This window comes from Rhinolophus sinicus, chromosome 5 (genome assembly GCF_057876585.1).
Source record: "Rhinolophus sinicus isolate RSI-liver-muscle chromosome 5, RSI-T2T, whole genome shotgun sequence".
Lineage (NCBI taxonomy): Eukaryota > Metazoa > Chordata > Mammalia > Chiroptera > Rhinolophidae > Rhinolophus > Rhinolophus sinicus.
Window position 1 is genome coordinate 96,657,095 of NC_142505.1, and position 22,579 is coordinate 96,679,673.

Genomic DNA, 22,579 nt, shown 5'->3' on the forward strand with positions numbered 1-22,579 from the left:
CGCGTCGTAACGCGGGGCTTTTTTGACATTTTCTCGCCAAAATTAGACTTTCCGTAAAATATTCATATCTTTCGATCTATTTGATATTTTTCTATGAAACTTTCAGTGCTTTAGTTTAAAAAGAGGTCTCTATTTATTTACTTTGCAAAATTTTTGCCAGTTCCAACTAGAGGCGATATGACGAGTTTACTCGTTTCCCACAAACAATGTGTTAAGTAAAATTCAACTTTTTACCTTTAGTTCTGCTTTTTCTCTTCTGTTGTTATTCTTTTCTTTGTTTCTTTGTACTTATTTAATCTTTAACTCTGAGCCTGGCACATAAACTTTCATCAAATATTTGTTGAAGGATCATATATGTACGTTGAAGGGTTGTATATGAATGAATCTCCCCTCTGAGGGAAAGCTTGGGACTGTTCTTAAAAGCCTATTTTTTGACCTTCCGCGATCTTCCAAATGGTACGAGCATCCATGTGTTAGACCAACTGCATTCTTGCGAGGAGTTGAGGTTGCTACATGGAGGGTGATGCAGTTCAGAGTTCAAAATTAGAAGGAGTGATGGAGAGTAAGCAGCATTTGGCAGCAGTTGAGGAAACCACAGAGCAGCCCCTCCTCAGAGGGTTTGTAGAACCCTCCCCATGTCTCAAGGCAGGGAGTTCATCCAGAGCTTGTCTCGTGGCAAGGTCGAAATTATTTCCAGTTCCAAAATTCTATAATCCAGTACACCAGTTAACTCAAAACTGGGGTATCTCTGCCGCTGGCCATGATCACATCTACATGCTCAAAACACTTAGCCTGATATGATTTTGGAGCAGGGGACAGGGAGTTACTTTGATTCAAAACAGCCACAGTGATTTCCACCTAACAGAGAAGTCTCCAGGCATCAATCTGTCTCTGTTGCAGCCTGAGCTTATCTTTCTTTGGCTTTCCCTACTTATCATTAGCACTAGAGCACTGAAGCAAGCGGTACGCTTTATCTCTGTCTAAGTTCAGCTATTTACTAGCCATTCTTTTCTTTTCAATGAAACAGGCTCACTGCAAACACGGTTCTTTTCAAACAACACGAATACTGACAATGAAGAAAATAAAAATCACCATCAACATTTTTTATGAGCATCTTTCCTTTCACTGTTCTCAATCCCTCATTCAACACTTTAATCTCATCCTGGTGCTTCAGTCCCCTGGAACTTTTAAGTGTTTGGGGCTAAGCAGCCCTCATTTATTTCTCCCAACATTCCCATAAGGTGGCCATTATGATCCCCATTTTATAGATTGAAAACTGAGTCTCAGAGAAGTCGTGACCTGCCGAAGGGCACACAGCACATGACAGAGCAGGGTTTCAAATCCAGGTTTACCTTATGCCAAAGATCAAGTCTGAAAAAATATATAGTAATCATTTTTTGTACCTTTACTATCTAAATGCCTTATATGTATCATCTCAAACCTTTACAGCAAATTGATAAAGTAGCTTTTATTCTATTGTTCAGAAATCTAAAGCATAGAGCGGTTAAGTGACTTACCCAGAATCACACAGCTGGCAAAAGACAGAGCCAAAAAGCAAAGTTAGGGTCTCTAACTCCTAAGGCTATGCTCTTAACCAGGAAACAATATGATACCCTCTATTCCACCAGGTGAGACAGATTTATACATATATGGAGTCGTACAGCATACACTGTTCAGTAACGTGTTTGTTTTTCTCTCAGGGAAAGGTAATGGGTTTTTAATCCTCGCCTTTAAACTTGAAATGACATGACCCAGTGCTGGGGTCAACAGTTGACCCCGGCCCCATCTGGTGGCCCCACTGCTCGATCACAGCCCACACCCTAACCACCCCTCTCAACCGTCTTGCCCTCTGTCACTCCCGACTCCTCACTTTGCTTTCACCTACCCCTCAAACCAGGTGCTGCATACAGGCCCCCTGACCGAGACCTCAGGAGTCAAACAAGCCCCCATCCTTGTGATCGGGCCACATCTGACCACTCTGGTGAGTCACCTGACTCCTCCAGCCTGCTCCCCAGCATTTGAACCCTTAACACAAGCCCCTGCCTTGCAAGCACTCGCCTACCACCTTCCCGAGATAGGCTCTGGCTGAATAAACACGTCAACAACAGAAATTCCAACTGATAACCACCAAATTCCCTGTAGTTGAAAAACAATATCCAACATGACCACCTCCACGTAAATAAAGAGATAAATACACGGACCACACAACCCTGAGGTTGAATTGTACCCGGCACTGGGCTTGAGGTCATCTCACTGTGTGGCGTGGGGGACCTCGCTTCAGCTCTGCTGTCTTCAGTTTCTCTATCTGTCAAACAACAGGTATAAATTGATGGTCCCCGGCCCTGGCAAACTCTGACATTCTATTATCCTATGATTAAAGAAATGACAAGCCTTGTAGATGTTACTCCCCTCGGTGGTTTTGTCCAATCATTAACCAAACTAATGAGACTGTTTATGCAATCCAACTGCAAAGTTCACTTTGGGAGACAAGGGGAGGAATCAGAGCAGTTGGACATTCCAGAACATCGCTGGGGGCCAAACGTTAAGTTGATGGTAGTGTGCTGGCAACAGGGAAAAGAATCGGGGGATCCTTGCAGAAACGGGGTGCACTTTGGAATGAGGGAGCACTCTCGGTAAGTGGAAAACTGTTACTTGCCTACAGCCAAGGTAAAATCTACTTTTTAAAAATGTGTTGTGGGTTTTTTGTTTTGTTTTTTAAGTTTGGCTCAATCATTTGTTTTTCACTGTTCCTTATGTAATCTTGTGGGATGCGGCGTCAAAAAGTCATAAATCATTCATGGTGCTTTGGAAAAAAAAATCACTTGTGCAAGGCAGATACAACTTAAAATGAAATGGGAGAAGATTTTGCATGAAGCCCAAAGAAAAACGGAACTCACGTGGTTCCTAGCCCGTGCTCATCGCTAATTCCCACAATCGCTATGTGGCTTGGTCATTTGTTTCTGGCTTCCTGATGTGCTTCATTTTTAATGGAGACTGAGTTAAACATATAGCCTGTCACAGCTGTGCTGCATTTTTCCAAGAGTCACAGAAAAGAGGCTCTAGTCGTGGCATTTGCAGGGATGACTGAAGTTGGCAGATTTTATTTCTCACTTGAAGAAACCAAGAAAGCCCCCTCTTTGTCCAAAAATCCCTTTGTCGATATGCCTGTGACTGCTGTCCATAATTCCATGGGTTAATTACATTCCCTTTGTATATGTAAATCCTCTTGCCCAAAACCCTTTAAAAAAAGCAAGTAGCCCCCAGCCGAGGTAACCCATACAGCTAGCTCTCAAAGAGGAATGCCTTAAATAAATCAGTTTGGCTTTATAATTTCTAACGTGGCAGCTAGCTGATGAGGTTTCTAATACACAAGAAAGTTATGGGTTTTTTAAATTTTCTTTTATATTAATTAACTCATTCGAGTTTCACAGACGTAGCAAGGACAGGTGTGTGTTCATTCATTAATCCATTCCTACAACAAACTTTATTGGCTGTCAAGCACTATGCTAGGGTCCCAGTGGTACAGAAAGGTAGCGCTGCTTGCCCTTAGCCAGTCACAGTATATGGGGAAACTCATCAGAGTTGTATGGGAGGGACTGAAAACTACAAGTAGCCACAGCTGGGAGTACCACGGCCGTGGATTTCAGCTTCGTGTAAGGAAGAGCATCCCAGTGGTTCAAGTTCCCTGGTTAGAAAAGATAGTGAGTCTGCATTGCCGGAAGAGTTTCAGAAGGATCTGGAGAACTAACACTCAGCGTAGCTGCAGGAGGCATTGCTGCATGGTCAAGCGGTGAGCTCAGAAGATACACACGTGTCCCCCCAGTTCTGAGTCCCAAAGTCTCTCTGTATTTATCAGGATTCATTCATTTATCCAACAAATATTTTGTGACTGGGGCTGACTTTGGGACCATCTTGGCTGGGTTTCAATGTCAACTCTGCCCCTTTCTCGCTGTGAGACTTTGGGCAAGTTAATTTCTGTGTCTCCATTTCACTTCTCTCTGTATCTCTGTTTTCTCATCTATGAGATGGAAATGATCATCGTTCCTGCTCACAGAGTTGCTATGAAGGCGAAAGGAGATGACTTACGTAAAGCACTTTTGAATAGTGTCTGACACGTAACACACAGTTGATTAATATTAGATATTGGTAGCAATGTAGTATGTATCAGGCACTGAGCTACATACTAGGCCACCGGGGTTAAGAAAGCAGACCTGAACCCTCCTTGCCTTGAGTTTAAAGTCAGCCAGGAGGTGGGAGAATATAAAGGATATTAAACTAAAAGTCACAAAAATACAAATATAGCTTCAAGCTATGACAATTGCTATGAAGGGAAAAGAGAAGACAGCATGGTAACGTATGATGGAGGGGAGGGAGACCCATTTAGACGGGGAGGTGCAGGGAAGAGTTCTTGGAGGAAATGACATTTAAGCTGAGTTGCAATACAGATGTATCCCAGCTCCCAGTGTTTAAAGAGGTGCCCGGATTCCTGGCCTTATAATAAGGCAACAGAGGAAAGAAGCCAGCTATCTGCGCAGAGTAGGACGTCATCTGTCAATCTGACCTCCAACCTGTGCATCAAGACTCACATTAGGCAACGTAAGTGTAAAGAGGCTCTCTTTGCTTTAGCTATTAGTTTCCACTTGATTTTTCTCTTAAATTGATAAACTGATGAGTTCATCCATCCATCTATTCATCCACCCAAATAAGGTCACATGCGTAGGTACCTGGAATTAGAACTTGGACATATCTTTTGGGGGCCACCATTCAACCCACTGTCAGGTTCATGAAAGAGAGTAATAAAAATGGGTGGAAGCTCTATTTTGACGGGCTCTGAGTGCCAGTTTCAGTCATCTTTGAGAGTCTCATTCTTTGCAGAGTGGTGATGCTGGCGACCTTGATTTGCACTGTTATTTAGATACCTTATACTGGAGAGTCTCCTCCTCTGCGTCACTGTCTCCATCTGACTCCCTGAAGCCCCCCCGCCACTTGCATTACTCATCAGGGCCCCTGCAGCACAAATAGGACAACATAATTTAACATCTGCTTTTCCATGTTCTAATCAAAATTCCCATCTCATATCCCACCTTCTACACGAGTGATGGTTCATCAACTGAAATAATCTTTATTAAGGCACTGGCTTGTCAGCTTTGTCAAAACCTGTACACATAGCCCTTAAAGTGTGATCTTGTTAGTACCGTCTCCCCACTGCTGCCGGAGACACCACCTGAAGCTGATGGGGAGAAGCAAAATGCCCCCAGCTAGCCCCTTCTTCTTGCCCCCAGATCTCCCACTATTGGCCAAACCCAGCTAGAAGCCAGCTGACACAGGAGCCTGGGAACAGCAGCCGGAGCAATCCGCTCCCTGTGACACACAGCAGGGGAGGGAAGGAAAGGCGTGGATCCAAGGACAGGTAGACGCTGGACCAGCACATGCTGTGATCCCCATTTTACAGAGGAGGACATGAAGCTCAGAGAAGGTGATTAATGGCCCAGAGTCACACAGCTAATATGTATTAGTGTGGACTTTGAATCCAGGTCTGAATCTAAATCTAAAGCCTAAGTCATTGCTCTGCTCTGCTCCCACTGCCCGCACAGACATTTGAGTGGCGTTGTCTAACTACGTTGGCCAGGGAGATAGCTTTGGGTTCTGAGAGGCTGTCTCATGGCGATCACATCAGCAAGAGGACCTTCTCTGGGTTTGAGATTTGGGTTTTGTGAAGGATACAGAGATACTCCAGTGAGATCTCCCTTCAAAGAAGAACTCTCCATGCCTGCTGCTCTATGTGCTGAGCTCCAGCAGGGCTATCTCAGCTGCAGAGGCCCACCCCGCCCAGGACTTTCCCTGGCAGCCCATGTCCAATAACTGATAAAGGCTCAGTATTTTTGGCTCACTGCTGGATAACGTGACTGAGCATTGCGGTTCTACTTCTCCCACTGCTCGGTCCTTTCCAGAGGTCTGATCCCTATCTCCAAACCCTTCTCCACACCTGCTTTTAGAGAACTCCGCCGATGACAGGCTTTGTTCTTATTAATGTTCTCATCTTGGCCCATAACCTCTTAATCTACACATCCTTGTAGATGATGAGTTAACATCCACCATAGTGGGAAGCAGTAGGGCTGGTATCACCTCCATTGCTCTTAGTCTAAACCTGACTTCACTGAGATTTTTCTGGCTAATTTAGATAAGCAAGTGAAGATAATACTATCAGATGGTGAGGCATTTGGTCATGTTCTTGATGACCATCCCTGATGGTCCACCCCGGAATAAGTCACTGGCAAAGTATTTGATCAGGAGGTTTATGGAAACACCAGCTCTTTAACCTCACCTCTGTTTCTTGCACAGAGGCCAGGAAATGTCTTCGGAACCACTTACTATCGGTGGCAGGGACCGAAATGCATCCTAACATTCCTTGGCCCTTCTGGAATACTGGGTCTGCCTAGACGTGGCCAAGGGTGGACTCTGCCTTTCTGCAGAATGTTCCTTCTGAGGGGCCTAGAATGCTTGGAGAAGGGTTCAAATTCATTGATTTCTGACTCTCTGCCCCCTCAGCCGTGGTAAAACCTGGAGATTAAATGGCTTCTGGAAGCCATAAAGTCCACTGCTCTGCCCTTCACGAAGGACCCCTCTCTCTGAAACACCCACATTGTTTTCTTTTAAAAAAGGAAGAAAGAAAGAATTGCCCTATTTTCTTGGCTATCCGATCATCAGATGGCAATGAGCTACAGAATCTCCGTAGGACTGTAGCTGGCCTCCCCCACATACTGTTTTCTTCCCTGCCAACTAATCCTGCCCTTAACCTTCTTAGGTGGCAGTACAGCACCTATTATTCATGACTTCACTGACATTTCTTCTCAATCCCTGAAGCCGATGGTGACTCAGCCTCTCTTTTCATCAAGGGGCAGCAGTGGGCTGTTCCCATACCCTGCATGAGGTTCTCGTTAGCTCTTCTCTGATGCCTTTCACAAAGGCTCTCTGAAAACTTTCTAATTCGAAGACTTAGAGGCAAACATGATTTCCAATTTTACAGCCTGTGGACTGAAGTTAAGCAACCTACCTAGGCCATGCAGGCACCAGGACTCTGGACTGGCCCTTGGGGAGCAGAGCCCCCAGGTTCATGGAAAGTCAGTATAACAAAGGTCTTCCCTAGTTGGAACTTATGCACCCACCACAATGCTCTTAGCACAGAAGGGGATTGATACTGCCGTGCAGGCCTCTTTCTGCAGTGTCCTTGGATTTTCCGCGAGATATTTTTATTTGGCTGAAAAGAACTGGGCCCTTATTGGGCTAAAGGGGACGGAGAAGTCTTGCTCCCAGACAAAACATGTGTCTCCACAGACGAGTGAAGTCATACCAGATATCAGATGGCACTTTCCTAGGTCATGGCTGTTTGATGGAATAGATTCTCCTCATCCCCGTTCTTAGAGCCTGAACCATAGTGATGCTTAGAGAAGAGAAGGGGCCTCCGGTAATGGAACTTAGTGGAGGAAATCACCATGAGCCTTTTAGTAAATTCACACACAGGACCTATGTGAAGAGAAGGTTTATCCTGCAGGGTACAAGTTTGTTGTCCTACAGATGTTCCACCTTCATGGCAGGCGCAGTTATAGCCTCTGTCCTCCCTTTCCCCATTCTCCAGCTCCCATTTCTATTTTACCCGAAGCCACAGCCACAGCCCCACCCAACAGCAAAATCTGAAAGAAGTCACTGACAGCCCACACTTGAGATTGAACCCAGGAAGTGATGGAAGTCTGGGATGAAAGCCAGGTCACAAATGTGTGCCCTCTGGACTCTACTGGTTTGGTCTATACAGTATGTTTGTTTAAAATTTAAGTGCACATATAAAATTAAGAGATTCCACATAAAAACACAGTTGTTTTTTTTTTTATTTATCTTTAAAAATAAAAATATTTGGCCATGCCCTGCTAGCACTCCTGCATGGCGACCACCAGTCAGAGCTGAGTAGCCAACACCAACCCTCACTCTCCAATTTGCTTCTCTTCCACTGGGCCAGTTTCACCTTTCTGTATTACTGCCCTGGCCCCTGCAGCCATCCACATTTGAGTCCCTAGGGTTAAAGGAGGGAAGGGAGAAGAAAGAGAGAAGGTCAAATTAGGAGAAATTTCCCTTACAGATTGCTTTGAATGCTTTGGGATACAAGTGACAGAATATCTGACTAAAAGTTGCATAAACCATAAGGATTTTAATACTTTAACAGAAAGTCTGCAAGTTGGCTGTTAGATGCAGGGTTAGATCAGTGGCTCCGCAATTTCCAGTCTCTGGGTCAGCTTCTCTGCAGTGTTCTTGGCTTTCTCCTCATGGTGGCAAGATGGCTGCCACAGCTCCATGCACCACATCCTCACCCAATGACATACAAAAGAAAGAGAAAAGGGACCAGAGTTTCTCATGTCACCTCTTATCAAAGAGTAAAATATTCCCAGAAGACTTTGCCTCAGGTCCCATTGGCTAAAGCTAGACCACAGGACCATCCCTAGACTAATCACTGCTAAATGGGGATGGAATTACCATGTTTGAATAAGACCCAACATGGTTCATCCCTGGATGCAGCAAAGAGGTCCACCTTAGCACACGGCTACCCACACAGATCTGCTAAAGAAAAAAGAAGATGGACAGAATAGTAGGGGCTTGTAACACCTAACACCTGTGAAAGGTGTGGCCACACAGGGCACCCCAAGATTCTCCTATAGTGGCCCCATATCAACTAGGATGCTGGGGGAAGAACTGAAATGTGGCTGAGCAGAATCAGCCACTGTGATGTCTGTAGGGTTTGATAGATAAGGCTAGAACACAAAGTAAAAGACTCTTTGTTCCTTCTTCTGAACTCTCTGTGTGCCCAGCTGACTGTCAGAACATTTTGTTATGAACTCTACCACCCCTCCCCACATTAGGGTCCTGGTATTTGTGTTTCGGGAATTCACGGGCCAGTAGGAAGGCAGTTCCTCATCCTCACCCAGTCTCAGAATTTGCTCTCAGGGTTTTCCTCCCCTTAAGGGGTTCATTAAAAGGGGTTGCCCCGAGACTCAGTCCTGCAGCTGGAGGGCAGTTCATCTGGTGGAAGCTCTTTCCCAAAGGGACTGACAGTGTGGCTTTTGGAATGGGAGTCTCGGGTCACAATCAGGGCTTGTTGCCTGGTCCCTTCTCACCTCACCTGTGGCTCCCTCAGTCCCAAGCAGCCTCAGAGCCACAGGCTCTAGGAAACAGCAAATCAAGCGTTAGCTACTGGTCTGATGTGCCTTACTCAATTATAAACTACTCCTCTAAACCGGAAGGACTGGGCCACACTGATGGCCTCAGAAGGCCCTGGGGCAGAGGCAGACCCCGTTAAACCCCCTTATTCCCACTGTACCAGATCGAAATGTCATCCAGGAACCAGGTCTGAGAGGGTCCATCACTCCCTCTGTCAGCCAGGCACTCAATCCATGGCCAACAGCACATCGGTTGGCAAGTTGTGAAAATGAAGAAATAACATAATTATTTTAATGTTCTATGTTGACGTCATGCTCTCCAGCCTTCTCTTAAACACGTTGAAATCCCTTATCTCATTGGATCCTCCTGATGACCCTGAGCAGCCACTAGGATGGGGTCACAAGAACAACTCTGTCATCATTGCCACCCATTTATTGACTGCCTACTGCGCGCCAGGCACCGTCCGAAGCACTTTACATCCATCATCTCATTTAATGTTTTCAGCAGCCCCATGAGGCAGGGACTGTTACTGACCCCATTTTATAAGTGAAAACCCAAATCTCAGAAAGATGGTGCAACTCTCCCAAAGCCACATGGCAGTAAGCAACAGAGCCAGGCTTCAAGTTCAAGTTCAGGTCTGTCTGGTTCAAAGGCCCAGGTTTTTAATAACCACTACAGCAGAGTGCTCTCTCAGTCTAAGGAGTGGTGTTTTAACGGTGGCTGGAATGACTACTTTTTATCTTGAGTATAAGGATGGGCATTCTATCATTGAGGTGACTGTCCTCCACTTCCTGTTTCTTCCTTCTCTCCGCAGCCTCACTTCCTGCTTTCCCTTGCCCTCTGACCTCCCCCAGAAATAAATTCAAACTCAAGTACTGGATTTAGTGCTCTGTATTCTAGAATAGCAGGTTCAAGTAGTTTCATCTTGGTCCCATCAGGACTCCAGGGCCCAAGAGTCAGAGGTGGAAATTGACAAGCAGGACCAAAGGGCAGGCCCGTCTCAGGCAACCCTGACATGTTGGGAAGGTCAGGCCCAGCAGGCCCAGAATGACCCACTTGAATCAACAGAGTTCAAAGACAAGCAGCAGCTGTTACCTAAGCCGTGTTCAGGGCCTGGAGCCAAGGTGAGGTTCAAGGGCCAAGAGGAAGAGTGTGTGAGGGCAGAGCATAGCGTCTGCACTGACAGATGGGATCCAGTCCAAGCGGTCTCCCTCAGCCTAGAACAAAGGTCCAGGCGCACATATGTGCCAACTGAGAGCAGTGGGCACTGAGAGAACCCATACTTAGAGAAATAAAGAGCCAGGTGAACAGTCCCAAGCAGTCTTGTGGGTCCCTGTTTCCTACCAGGTGCTATCTGATCAATTAACACAATTAACGTGTCATTGGCTGATAATAACTTCATATCCTTGCTTCCCAGGTGACACATGTCGTAGTGAAGTAACACACTTGTGCCATCTCTAATCTTTGGCACAGCCCCCAAAACACAGTAGGTATCAGTGAGTCCCCATTGTATAGATGAGGAAACTGAGGCTTGGAGAGATTAGGTGACCTGCCCAAGAGCTTCTAGAGGAAGAGGCAGGATTGGAGCCGCAGTCTTCCTGGCTCCCTAGAAAATGTTCTTTCCTCTCTAGCAGGCATCGTATCCAAGAACTGTAACTGTGCCCTCCTACACTGGGAAATTAAAGTTTGTGCGTGTACCCAGTTGTCAACATCTGGGCACTCCCTCTATGCCAGGCAGTGTGCTGGGTGGTAGGAATGCACTAGTAGATGAGACACAGAGTCCGCCCTCAACTCCCCCCACTACCACACCCCCACACACACACCAGATTTTGCTGGTGTTCCTCAAAGGCCAGCACAGAGCCAGCTGCCTCTTCCCACCCTGGTCCTCAGGGAGGCAGGTTGGGGCCAGGGCCAGTTTCTTCATGCCATTTGCTCCACTCATTACAGAAACCACACTGTTGACATACTGTTGGACCAGCGGATTCAACTGTATCATTTTGAATCTAAACTGCTTCCTCTGTGATCAGTGGCCGTTGTTGACCCAGAGAGGTTTCTTTTTGTTGGGAGCTGGGAGGGATTTGCTGGGATTAGCATAGAGATTGCCTGTGCACCGGGGAAAGGGTCCAGCCGGCTGCTGAGGGACCAGCTGGAATGTGGTCAGTTCCACTTCTCCCCGTGGGCCGCCGTCCTGGAGAGCCACAGTGCATCGCAGGCTCCGGCTGCAACAGGAGCCTGCCTCTACAGCAGAATGACGGTGGGAGTGCCACGTCGTGGTTACCTTATCACTCTCCATCACTGAAGCTCCTTAGGAATGATTTCAACCCCTTCTCCAGCAGCTGGGGCTATAAATAAAGACTCCCTGGGGATGCTGAATCCTGCCTTTCAACCCGGCCACTTGTGACTCATCCCACAGGCAGATTCTTCTTCCATCTTCTTGATTACGAGGACAGGGCAGTGCAAGGCTTCCTGTGGGTGTCCGTGGGTGTGCGTGGCCATGCTTATCTGCATGCGATGTGCATTTAGTTGGGTGTTGTCGGTATACATGCGTGTGTGTGTGTGTGTGTGTGTGTGTGTGTGTGTGTGTGTAATTCTGCATGTACATGTGTGTCTAGTGGTGGCTCTGTGTTTCATTTTAAAGGGTAGAGGAGAAATGTGTGCTCATACAAGCTTTGGCGTGGGCATGGTAAGCCAAAACTCCATATTAAATCTCACCTACGAGTATCTATGAAGGTCTTTCTTTGTGTACCACCCTGTGTTAAGCAAGGAGAACAAGACAGAAGCCATGGCATCTTCACGGGAGACAGCTGCATAAAGCCAATAACATCCTCAAAGCGGCAGCAGCAGTTGAGAAAGCAGCAGCCTTTCACGAAAAGAAAAGCCCGACTTGTAGCAGAGAAAAATCGAGAACACACTCACTTACTGAGCTCCTCCTCTGTGCCAGGCACTTCCTATGTACCGTACAACTTACTCCTTATAGCAACACAACACAAGGGATTCTCATCCCAGTTTTCACAGGTGAGAAAACAGCCCACGAGAAGTTAGATCGTTCACATGGACCATGAAGGTCCAAGGTAAAATTAGAACCCCGGGCTTTGGGGCAGAATCTCAGAGTTCATCTCATCTACGAGGTCAGACAATTAAGTTCACGAACTTGTGGCAACGCTGTTGCTAACCTTTTCTGATATCGGAGGTTTATTCATTATGAATTTGTACCAACTGGACAGTTAACCAAGGTTACTATTTGGAAGTGCTGAACAGGCTGCATGAAAAAGTTAGACGACCTGAGCTTTTCGCCAACAATTCATGGCTCTTGCATCACAACAGTGCACCAGCTCCCAGGGTACTGTCTGTGAGGGAGTTTTTAGCCAATAAACAAATAACTGTATTGGAACATCTGATCTGGCCCCAATGACTTCTTTCTTTACCCAAAGATAAAGGAAATATTGAAAGGAAAACATTTTGATGACATTCAGGACATCAAGGGTAATACGACGACAGTTCAGATGGCAATTCCAGAAAAAGAGTTCCAAAAAAGCTTTGAAGGTGGACTAGGTGCTGGTGTCGGTGCATAGCTTCCCAAGGGGAGTACTTCCAAGGTGACTGTAGTGATATTCAGCAATGAGGTACATAGCACTTTTTCTAGGGTGAGTTTGCGAACTTAATTGTCCGACCTCAAAAATCTTCTACTGTTTGCATCTACCCTACAAAATCTCTGACACCTGGTCATTCGGCCCCTTGGTGGGAGAAACTGACCTCTCAAGACAAACTGTTCCATCTTTAGACAGCACCAAATTGCTGGAAAGCTCTCTCCTACATTGAGTTCCTCTTCTCATTTCTGCCCATCAACTCCCTCATTCCCTCTGGGACTAACAATGAAAGTTGAATTCCTCTTCCTGTTACTTCCCTTCAAGTAAAGAATGACAGCCATCGTCATGCTCTTTCCTCACCTACCCAGGCCCTCCAGCCATTCCACACTTGAAATAATCTTGAATTCTTAAATATTTTTACGTCACTGTATCCCTCCCGCTGGTATGCACAGTGCTGGTGCATTCAAGTTAAGTAAATATCAGTTGAGTGAATAAAGAGCTGAATGAGCCCTTGCAGGGTAAATGGAGCCATGACTTGTTTCATTAAGTATTTTGTCTTAATTAAGGACTGTCTGGTTGCCAGGAACCAAGCCTATTCTGGCTAGTCCAAGTGAAAATTCAGGTTTGATGGAAGGATCCAAGGGACCGTCTAAAGAAAGCTAACTAACTGTAGAAAAATTAAAAGGCCTGTAGAATGAGAACACTATCAGAAAGCGCTCTCTCTCTCTCTCTCTCTCTCTCTCTCTCTCTCTCTCTCTCTGTTCCTGTCTTTTCTACTCTCTACCTTTTTTTTCATGTGTCTTCCATGGTCTCTTGGCATACTGGCTTCCTCTATTGCTCATGGCCAACATGGCAGCTGTTCCAGAGCTACATTCCCATTTAGCTCCGTGTCCATCATCATCTAAATGACAGGAACTCTGTGGCTCCGTGTTCCAGTAGAGAGGAATTTGTTGGTCACATTTGGTCAAATGGTCACTTCTAGACCAATCAGTGATAACTGGCAGGCAAAGGGAGAGATCACTTCCTAAAAATATGTGTCCTTCAGTACCTCTTTCGCAAGGATTCAAAGGGTTTGTTAGAGGGGAGACAAGATTCTTTGGGGAAATGGTATGGGTGAATAGAAATGCTGGCATCTCTTGTATACCTTTAAGTACCAGTATTATAAATTGATCTGAAAAGCCCAGGATGCTGTCAGAGAAGCATTTTATCCTTAGGGTGTCCTAGGGACTAGGGGCCATCAGAACTTCTTGTGCTTCTGTAATTCAGCTTCAGGCAGCCATGGAGCCCTGAAAAGCCTGGCCAGTGACCTATATGTGATCTGGAAAGTGCTCAAGCTTCCCTTCTGCGGGAGGGTGTTCTACCGAAATTATTAGTGACTCCTCAGCATGTTGTCAGTGGTCCTGGCCGTCTCCAGAAATACAGAAGAGTCAATCACAAGTACTAAACACATAAAAAGCCCATTTCCTTCTTCCCTGTATTCATAAAGAATGTATGTGTGTATGCAGTAATCAGGGAATGGTTAGAGAAAGGCTGGAAAAGGGGGGAATATTACCATTTGGCAAAAGAAATTAATTGGGTAGTAGACTGGAAAGCCCCGCAGAGATCATCTACCCCTGTGGCCATCAAACTGTGTTCCTCAGACATCTAGGGTTCCCCACAAGTACCTCAAGAACCAAAAGAGGGGGTAACAGGGAAGACTGTATAGGCAGATTTCCACCCACTACCACCACTACCTGGCCCACCAGTATCCCCCGTATCCTTCCAGCAACCAGAGCAATTCTGCTTTTCTTAACATTATATGTTGGGTTGCAGTGTGTTGCTCTTTTATGGGTGAGGAAACTTACCTATTTACTCCTTTATAGGTGAGGAAACGGGTAGAGGGACTTGCTCAGGGTCACACAGCTAGCTAGGACCTGAGCTTTGCTGGTTGCCAAGTCTGCTGATTCCCAGAGCCCTCCTTCTGCCGGCGCAGGTCATATTGGAACAAGAAAGAGCACAGTGATTTTTGACAAGGATAAGTATGATGACAGCTAACCATCTGTGTCTTCCACCTGCAGCAAAGCATCAAGCGTTCACGACTGACACATTTCCATTGCCCAAAAGCTCAAGCATACAGCTGTGCACGGCAGGGTACAAGCTGCAGGACAGTGATGAACTGGTAGCTTCAGGGTTCAAGCCCCCTAAATTGTCAAACTTACTGCTTAGATGTCGTCTATTTTGTAATTAGCTAAATCGTAAAGGGACCCTATAGCAGTTAGGGTAATTTCATTGCAATCAACAGAACCCAACTCTAACTAGCCTGAAAGAGAGACTGAAAGAATGTTGAGGAGGTCTCCAAGTTGACAAAGTCAAGGCTTCGTGGTTGGAATGAACAAAGGTCAACCAATCTTCCCAAGATGTAAGGTCCTCAAAGAGGGGGACCAATGGATGAGTTCAGTTTACATGACCACCTGCTTAGTGGCCACTGAAGTTTTCTTGTCCAGCTGCTGTTCCAGGCCCTCCAGGTCACCATATTTACTGTTCCCCTTGAGCTAAGTCCTGAGTAGCATGGCTGTAGCAGTCACAGTAGGATAGGCCGCCATCCTACTATCTAGCTCACAAGTGATCTTGCTCCTTCTCCCCTCTTCTGGTTCTTGTCGTGCCTCCACCACGCCAAGAATCATGAGACCACACTCTTATCAGTCATCAGTCTCCCAGAGTTTCCTTCTGTTCTTAGTATCTTGCAGCCGGGTATTATGATCATTTCATTTGACTCACACATACAATTTATTACCATGCCCTTTATTCTAGGAACTTGGGAGAGGTTTATTTGGGAGTGGAATAGAGGACAAGATGCAAAAAGTCAGCATCCAAAATTATCCCCCTTTTTTCACAGGCCATCCAAGAACTGTACTCAAACTCAGAGTCAGTTCAATTCAAAAGTTAAGGGGCAAGTCTTGTTCCCATCTTGGTTCAAGAATGTTAGCCCAGAGTAAACAGTCAGCTTCAATACATTCCCTCACTGGTTCTCCTAGAAGGTCTATGGGGACTTTGTACAAACCAAACCTCTCTGTCAGAGTCTTTGGCAGACACGAATTAGCCCCACACCCGTGGACTTTGCTGCAAAAAAAAAATGTAAACACATAACCTCCAAAGTCACTTCCAGCTCTAAGGGTCCATGATCCTCTCTCATGAAGCAAAGGGAATTTATTTATAAGAAGGAGGTGATGACCATCTTATTCAATGAATCATAATTCACTCTGCCAGATTCTGGAAACTTCCTGGCTGATCACTGAGAGCACGCCTGTGGTGCTGAATTTCTGCCATTTGCTTGGGAGTTTATGACATCAGAGAGCAGGGTCTGACCTGACCCTTGGAGGAAAAATGTTATCTACACTATGAGGCAGTAGATCCAGGTCTGTCCTCAGAACCAAACACATCACTTTCTGGTTGACTCAGGCCAGTGGAGCAGTTGCGGAGGGTTGATTCAACGGACCATTTGCAACAGAAAGGAGACGCGGTCTGTGCCATCTGCTCAACAAACAGCCTTCACTGTGGCCAATTCAATTAAACATGAGAAACTAAGCTATGTTTTGAGGTGGGAGAGCTAAAAAAAATGTGGCAGTCCCATGTAACGAAGGAATATTTTCCCAGCTCCCAAATGGCACGCCATTATGTTTTTAGGTTGTTTCTTCAAAATGGGAATTTTTTTTCACCAAACCATCCATACTAGTCCTTCTTTTAAAAAGAAAAATTGTTAGCCACATACTCTGTGACCACAAAACACAGAGGATCTATCTCAGTAAGTCAAGTGTTCAAATCTACAACCCTTCAATCCAAAACACTATTTGAGATGGGTTTGCCTTCTTGGGTAGAGGATTCCCAGGTCAGTTCCTAAAGTAGAAGAAAGCAGATGCTTTAGTACATAATCAACTGTATCCTCAGCTCAGTTACACAGCTCATTGTTGTAAGTGACAGATGCTGGAATCTTGAAATCAGTTTCTTTTGGCTGGTTCTTAGCAGCTTGGCTGGAGGTATTTCTGAGAGGGGAATGAAAGTTGGAAGCGTACATTTTAGTTGCCCTCTCATCAGCAGAGGCAGGGACCAAACTTAGCCCAGTACACACTGAGAATGCTAAGTAAGATTGGAGTCATGACTCTCAGAACAGGAAAGGGACTGGGCAAGCAAGTGGTCCAAAGCACAAACTGATGACAGAAACTGTAATAATAAAAATGATAATAGTGAATTTTATTGATGGTAGAGATTTCAGTCGTATGCCTAGCCAGCATTCGTATCTCCTTTCTTCTTTCCTAACAGAATCAGTTTTGTGCAGGCACCCAATTTCCCTTCATGTAGCCTCAGGTGAAGCTGACTGTACCCCTCAAGTCCAGGGTGAGTCCCATTGGTCAAATGCTTCTGACAAGTAGTGGGTCCGAACAGGCTTATGACCCAATTCTGGCCAATGAGATATAAGCGGAAGTTTGTTTATAGGATGGAAAAAAGTAAGTTTCTTTGCTTCATACAGAGAGTCTCAGGCGATACAGCCTTCTTCCCCAGGACACTGGCACATGTAGATATGGTACCTGGGAATGTGGCAGCCATCCTGATAACCAGTCTAAGAGTGGAGCCAACACTCAGGATCGCAAAACAGAAAATTGGAAATAACCAAGTTCTTGATGACATCACTGAGGAACTAATTTAACCAACTTTGAATACATCCTCTCCTTGCACTTCTGGTTACCCGAGCGATTACACTTCCTTTTAAAAGCCGCTCTGAGCTGGAGGTTCAATCAGTTGCAGCCAAAAGCATCTTAAGTTAGAGAATGTTTACCATGTGCCAAGAATGCTTGGTACCCTACACGCATTATCTTCCTTAATCCTTGCGGCAACCCTATGAGATGAATATTATTTTTATCCCATTCTACATTGGAGGAAACTACGTCTTGAGGAGATTAAGTAATTTGCTCAGAATCAGTTAAAATGGGTAGAGACTAGATTCAAAATTTAAGCAGTTCCACTCCAGGGCCTGCGCTTTTAACCTCCATGCTGTATAATCCAGAAAAGGGAAAGACTTGCTCCCAAAAGCACCATAAGTCAGTATCATTCAGGGATTGAAACTGAGGCCCAGTGTTCTTTCAATGCTCATGTGGATGGTGTTGATTTTAGAGCTCAGCGGCCAAGGTGGCCTCTTCTCCACCCTTCCACCAAAGGAGCCCTTCTCATGGGACTCATAGTCTGGCTTCAATGACTGGTTGTTCTCTCTCATCATTGGCTATATTGCCTGGCTCTCTATGTTCATCTCTGGTCCACCTCCTTCATTTCTGTCTGTTTAGCTCATTAATTGACTGTTTGCAGCCATTGAAGAGAGACATGTCATTCTCCCAGAAAAATCCCCCAGAGCAGGGGCAAGATCATTGCCAGTGAGGAGTTCTCAGCAGCAAAGAAAATGGGCTGCCTGCTGGGAGCGTGGAGGGTGAGTTGGCATGTTTCCCATGCTAATTGGTTCCAGTCTTGATTCAGTGGGTCTCCCAAGCCAGGTGACAGCTCAGTAATCCCTGGCAGATCCAGAGATGGGAAGAAGGCAAACACTTGGAGCTGCTTCAGGCAGAGGCTGAGTCACCTAGAGCTCCACCATCAGAGCCTCACAGCCTTGGATTGTCTGTGCATGAGACGACTGGCCTTATCGTGCTAATAAGACGAACAGGACTGAGGAGCCCGCCCTTGCGTGGTGGGGTTCTGAAAATGGGAAGGCAGTAGGATCCTATGGTTAGGAGCATGGTTTTATAACTAAGCAAATGTGGATTTGCCTCCCAGTTCAGTTACTTGCTAGCTGATGAATGGAGAAGAATGAGTACGAACACTTCTCTGAACCCGAGTGTCCTCCTCTGTAAAACCAACAAGGGTCAGAGGGTTTGGGGGATTAGATGTGATGAGCGTTACGCCTAGTGCATCGTAAATGTTCCATGCCTTGGAAGATAATGGTACTGGCTGCAAAGACGGTGACAATAGTGATGAAAAATTGAGTGACTAGAGAATGGGTGTTAATGGTCAAAGCTTCTCCTTCTGAATAACAACTTCAGACAGATCTCAGCCTTATTCGAAGAGACTCTCTGCTTCTGTTTTGCTCCTTGCTCCCATATTTCTCCCCTCCTTCAGGAAAGCACAATTCAGTGCGCTTGAACTTTATCCAAACAATCAACCGGCTCTTCTGTGGCTGGCTACAAAGATGATTTCCTATTGTATTGAGCTGTGTTCATGGTGGACACCTACCTCAGCTCAGGAGAGCCAATTAGTCAGGTTACATACAAAATTGGAAATGGTGAACCAACGCAGACATGGTTAGTTTCCAGAGGGAAACTAACTAAGCCTCCGTACTCAAAGCTGTTAGAATGATCTTATCAGGTTCATGGTGAAAAGACTTCTTCAAATATCTCACCAAGATTCCGTTTACATCTGCCGGTGAACAGAGTGTAGTTATCCAGTTGGCTAAATTATACATGCCTTATTTGACATGGCTTCAGAGAAGATTTACACCCCGGTTTCTAAATGTATTGGTTGTAATGAGGCTGTATGCAAACTATCATTCGAGCAATGCATGGGCATCATAGTTACGTGGCTCACCTACTTGTTGTTCCTGTATGTATAAAGCTGACATACACAGAAGAGGTGATCTAGTGCAGGGTTTTATTTGCTCCATGGAGTCCTGCAGATGTGGGGGAGGTGCCTGGGGGAGCACCAGAGTTCGTAGAACTCTTGATCTCCCACCCCAGCTTCAACCAGAGCGTCTATTACTGGTTTCCAGATGGGACGTCCACATAATTTTACACACAACTTCAAAAAAAGGTTTGGAAATCACCCTTCTGGTTGAACCCACTCATTTTTCAGGAGAGGAAACTGCAGCCCAGAGAGGTCAACTGACTTGCCCAAGGTTGCACAGCTAGCTACTAAGGGAGTCTGGACTGAAATTCCAGACATCGAGATCAGCACACTTGCCTAAGAATAACTACTAAAGCATTCTCCTGCAAATATACACTTCTAATCTTCATGGCGGTCACTATAAACATCAGCAAATGCTACTGTCACACACCAACCTGTGAGTGGGTGGGATTGTATTTAGCACCTTTGGGCTTAGCGGGGCAAAGTACAGGGACAAGCGTCAAGAAGGCTTTGGGAGAACTAATGCCTGAAATAAGTTTTAAATAATGCATATGAATCTACCAATAAAAAGAAATTGGGGCATTCCAAACATTAAGTCTCTTTGATTGAGAACCATGTTATAAATGTAAGGCATATTGTTTTTACCAAATTGCCATGTGTAGCAGAGTCCAGTCAGGAAACAGTAATCATATTAGTATTTCAATTAGCATTTCAGGCTTATATTATAGTAAAATAAGATTGGGTTGTATATTAATTTTTGCTCCAAAAGACACATTAGAGCTGATTGTATTGAGGTCTTATTGAGGCTAGGTCTTATTTTCAGGGAACACGGTAGTTATAAAGTATTGAAACTGCTAAAAGAACATAAAGCTAATGGTGAGGTAAGCCAGGGACTAGGCAAAGGCAGAAAGCAGCTAGTTCTCCGAGGGCTGGAACAGAGGTGAGAACAAGTTATTATCCAAGCACAGGATGCAGTTATGACTGTGCCGCTGGGGGAGCCAGAGAGTATGATGGAACCCCGAGAAGGGACCACCGGCTCAGTACTAGGACCAACAGAATACAGAGGGCCATCCAAGGCCGGTGCTAAGCTATCGTGGCTGAATTTGGAATTGTCAGAGATGCAGTCCCTCCTGTAGATCATACAAGAAACAGCAAACCTACCAGCGCTTCCCCTTGGCTGAACCTACCAAGGGGCCTGGCGTCTGTGGTTTGCTGGGGTCCAGGCCCTGTGATGCAGGGCAGGGCATGGAAGGGCAAGAATGGTGCTGAGAATAAGCAGGAAATACCTCGCATCTCATATTTTCTAAATGTAGTGTTCTTCCCAGAAATTTCCCCAGGGTCTGTGCTACCTCTGCTCCACACACACACGTATTGACACACTGACACACCCCTAATAGTAGAAACTCAAGAACAACCCAGTAATGGACATTTGTAATTTTTTTGTCTGCCCAGTACCTGAAGCCTCTTCCTATTTGGGGAGAATCCCCTGTTATACAAAGATGAACTCTAGAGCCTCGATTTCCCAGCTCCCCTTGTAGTGAGGAAATGGCACATGACCAAAACTCGACCAATCAGATGCATCTGTTCTGAACTTGGAATTAGGAGCTAATGACACAAAGAAGTAGAGACATGGAAGTTCCACCATGATGGAGAAGTAGCCACATCCAGGTTCCGAGGGCTGTGTCAACTATGCCTTTACTAAGCTGCTTATGTCGTGTGATTTGGCCCTTAATCGCTAGCCTTCCTAGGATTTTGAGAACAATCCAACTCTTTCCAATAGTTTCATTGTCAGCTTAAGTCATCTGGAATAATTGTCTGTTGCTTGCAACAAAAAACCTCTACTAGCATAAACTTCTTCCTTTTTTGTGACCAGAGGTCTTGTATCTTGAGTCTAGCACTTATGATTACCCATAGGTTTTAGGGAGCTTCATCGCCTAGAAAATCCAAGAGAAATAGATAATGGATAAGTAGGCCTTGGCATAGAACCCTCCAGAAGTCCCGAGGGCCTGGGGTATGCTGCCAGCCTCTAGCATCCAGAGGTGTGAAAGCATGCTATCTCCAGCCATGACCATGGCAAAGAGTCATTTACCTCGAGGGCTACGTTCAAAACCCAGTGGCAGAGACTGAGTCATCTTCTTGCCTCTCCCACAAAGATTCACTCCATCTACTAAGCTCTGGGCTTAGTTGCATCTTCTGGCTCCCCCAGGCCAAGCACTGTCAGAAAATTTTGACCTCTACTCCCTTACCATTTCAGGACCTCTAGCATCCTTGCAATGCCAGCCAAGGATCTCCAAGAGGTAGGATACTTGCCCTGCTCTTCTTATTCCAAATTGTCATTTATTAAATTAGTCATCTACTACTGTATAACAAATCATCTCAAAATTTAGTGGCTTAAAACAATAATACTCATTTATTACCTCTCATGGTTTCTGGGGGTCAGGAATTCAGTCAGGGCACAGTAAGAATGGCTTATTTCTGCTCCACAGTGTTTGGGGGGCCTCAGCTAGAAAACCCAAAGGCTGACAGTTCCGCTCATAGATGTGGCTGCTGATGCTGGCTGTCGGCTGGGGGCCCAGCTGGTGGCCCAGCTGGCGTGATCAACTGAAACACCTTCCACGCATGGCTTCTCCCTGACTTGTGCTTTCTTACAAATTGAAGGCTGAGTTCCAAGAGCCACCTGTATTCCAATACAGCAGAAACTGGATTGCCTTCTATGATCTAACCTTGGAAGTCACATGGCATCCCTTCCACCACATTCTGTTGGTCAAGACAGTTACTAAGATTCACCCCATTTCAAGGGGAAGAAACAAAAACACTCCCCACTCCCACATTTCATTGGAGGAGTGTCAGTGTCACGTTGTAAGACAAGCCTGTAGAATGCAAGATACATTGACGCAGCCATCTTGGGAACATACTTTCTGCCACAGTCACCTCCAGTAATTCCCAGGTTAATAAGGCCTCTTTGGACTCATTGTCCTAGTGACTCACTCTGCATCCACCCTTCTAAGTAAACCCACCCTCCGTGAGTCTAGGACACCCTACCCCACCCACCTTCTAAGAAGGGGACTGTGCTCAGTAAGTCCCAAACTGTCTTCTGGATCCTCCTTCTGAAAAAAAAACAAATAAATGCAAATGTCATCTCCATAGCACTC

General features: G+C 45.6%; 1 protein-coding gene across 1 annotated transcript in view; it reads left to right on the top strand.

Moving 5' to 3' along the window:
- Window positions 1-2,498: 2,498 nt before the first annotated feature.
- Window positions 2,499-22,579, top strand: part of ADRA1B (adrenoceptor alpha 1B) — an 83,188-nt gene continuing 63,107 nt past the window's right edge. Inside the window, exon 1 of the mRNA XM_019740580.3 lies at window positions 2,499-2,633. The gene's annotated coding sequence lies outside the window, so the exon portion shown is untranslated. The remainder of the gene's footprint in view (window positions 2,634-22,579) is intronic.